Below are 2,500 nucleotides of genomic sequence, written 5' to 3'. Positions count from 1 at the left end.
GGCCCGAGTGACACGCCGCTCTAGAGCTGCTGCTATTGGAGGGCCCGAGTGACACGCCGCTCTAGAGCTGCCGCTATTGGAGGGCCCGAGTGACACGCCGCTCTAGAGCTGCCGCTATTGGAGGGCCCGAGTGACACGCCGCTCTAGAGCTGCCGCTATTGGAGGGCCCGAGTGACACGCCGCTCTAGAGCTGCCGCTATTGGAGGGCCCGAGTGACACACCGCTCTAGAGCTGCCGCTATTGGAGGGCCTGAGTGACACGCCGCTCTAGAGCTGCCGCTATTGGAGGGCCCGAGTGACACGCCGCTCTAGAACTGCCGCGACAGTCAGCTGGTAGGGACAGTCAAGCAGAGAGAGAGACCTCATGACAGTCAGCTGGTAGGGACAGTCAAGCAGAAAGAGAGACCTCATGACAGTCAGCTGGTAGGGACAGTCAAGCAGAGAGAGAGACCTCATGACAGTCAGCTGGTAGGGACAGTCAAGCAGAAAGAGAGACCTCATGACAGTCAGCTGGTAGGGACAGTCAAGCAGAGAGAGAGACCTCATGACAGTCAGCTGGTAGGGACAGTCAAGCAGAGAGAGAGACCTCATGACAGTCAGCTGGTAGGGACAGTCAAGCAGAGAGAGAGACCTCATGACAGTCAGCTGGTAGGGACAGTCAAGCAGAGGGGGAAGAGAGACCTCATGACAGTCAGCTGGTAGGGACAGTCAAGCAGAGAGAGAGACCTCATGACAGTCAGCTGGTAGGGACAGTCAAGCAGAGAGAGAGACCTCATGACAGTCAGCTGGTAGGGACAGTCAAGCAGAGAGAGAGACCTCATGACAGTCAGCTGGTAGGGACAGTCAAGCAGAGAGAGAGACCTCATGACAGTCAGCTGGTAGGGACAGTCAAGCAGAGAGAGAGAGACCTCATGACAGTCAGCTGGTAGGGACAGTCAAGCAGAGAGAGAGAGACCTCATGACAGTCAGCTGGTAGGGACAGTCAAGCAGAGTGGGAAGAGAGCGAGGGAGACGTGTTGACTTTTGGCTCATTCATGGATTTCCTAGAAGGATTTTAAGTTCAAGAAGTCCATTTTTGAGCTCCTTACTCAATGTTTGTTTAATCCTGTTGACCCTAATGAACCAATCCTCCTGAGTAAAACACATTTAAACCTGTTGACCCTAATGAACCAATCCTCCTGAGTAAATCCTGTTGACCCTCAGGGTAGCAGTGTGACTATCAGTCTTACCAACAGGGTAGCAGTGTGGATATCAGTCTTACCAACAGGGTAGCAGTGTGGATATCAGTCTTACCAACAGGGTAGCAGTGTGGATATCAGTCTTACCAACAGGGTAGCAGTGTGGATATCAGTCTTACCATCAGGGTAGCAGTGTGGATATCAGTCTTACCAACAGGGTAGCAGTGTGACTATCAGTCTTACCAACAGGGTAGCAGTGTGGATATCAGTCTTACCAACAGGGTAGCAGTGTGACTATCAGTCTAACCAACAGGGTAGCAGTGTGACTATCAGTCTTACCAACAGGGTAGCAGTGTGACTATCAGTCTTACCATCAGGGTAGCAGTGTGACTATCAGTCTTACCAACAGGGTAGCAGTGTGACTATCAGTCTTACCAACAGGGTAGCAGTGTGACTATCAGTCTTACCAACAGGGTAGCAGTGTGACTATCAGTCTTACCAACAGGGTAGCAGTGTGACTATCAGTCTTACCAACAGGGTAGCAGTGTGACTATCAGTCTTACCAACAGGGTAGCAGTGTGACTATCAGTCTTACCAACAGGGTAGCAGTGTGACTATCAGTCTTACCAACAGGGTAGCAGTGTGACTATCAGTCTTACCAACAGGGTAGCAGTGTGACTATCAGTCTTACCAACAGGGTAGCAGTGTGACTATCAGTCTTACCAACAGGGTAGCAGTGTGACTATCAGTCTTACCAACAGGGTAGCAGTGTGACTATCAGTCTTACCAACAGGGTAGCAGTGTGACTATCAGTCTTACCTTGCTGGTCAGGGCAGACCAGACTTTCAGACTGTTGTCATCAGATCCACTGACGATGAGGTCACCACAGAACTGCAGACATGTGATCACATGATCATCGTGACCCTTCAGGACCTGTGAGGGGGGAGGGGGGGCATTGTGAGTGAGTTATAGGATTGGTAAAGAGAGATTAAACAAATACAACAAGCTTTTAATCCAAGTTAGAACTGTATCCACATACGGAAACCGTTTAGGAACCAAACCGAGGAACAGTTCAGAATCGGCGTAGTGAATACACACCTGTATGCCTTTACCTCAACACACACACACACACACACACACACACACACACACACACACACACACACACACACACACACACACACACACACACACACACACACACACACACGTATGCATTTACCTAACCCCTCAACACACCTGTATTATGTCAATGGCACAGAGACACACCCAGAGTGAGGTGATATCCCCAGTCCTCTCTATATCCCCAGTCCTCTCTATAAT

The 2,500-nt window shown here is 50.5% G+C and overlaps 1 long non-coding RNA gene and 1 pseudogene across 2 annotated transcripts; both read right to left on the bottom strand.

Annotated features, from left to right (window-relative positions):
• The window catches only part of LOC118380605 (F-box/WD repeat-containing protein 7-like), a 52,568-nt pseudogene that overhangs the window by 19,025 nt on the left and 31,043 nt on the right, over positions 1 to 2,500 (bottom strand).
• On the bottom strand, positions 193 to 920 carry LOC127916373 (uncharacterized). 2 transcript variants are annotated; one of them, XR_008094771.1, is made up of 3 exons: positions 681 to 920; positions 496 to 630; positions 193 to 360 (listed from the first exon to the last, which is right to left on the bottom strand). It is a non-coding gene; the product is annotated as an uncharacterized LOC127916373 (long non-coding RNA). The 2 variants fall into 2 exon arrangements; XR_008094773.1 differs by lacking the exon at positions 193 to 360 and adding an exon at positions 389 to 450.

The sequence above is a fragment of the Oncorhynchus keta genome, chromosome 35, assembly GCF_023373465.1.
Source record: "Oncorhynchus keta strain PuntledgeMale-10-30-2019 chromosome 35, Oket_V2, whole genome shotgun sequence".
Taxonomy (NCBI): Eukaryota; Metazoa; Chordata; class Actinopteri; order Salmoniformes; family Salmonidae; genus Oncorhynchus; species Oncorhynchus keta.
This window is presented reverse-complemented; position numbering and strand designations above follow the sequence as displayed.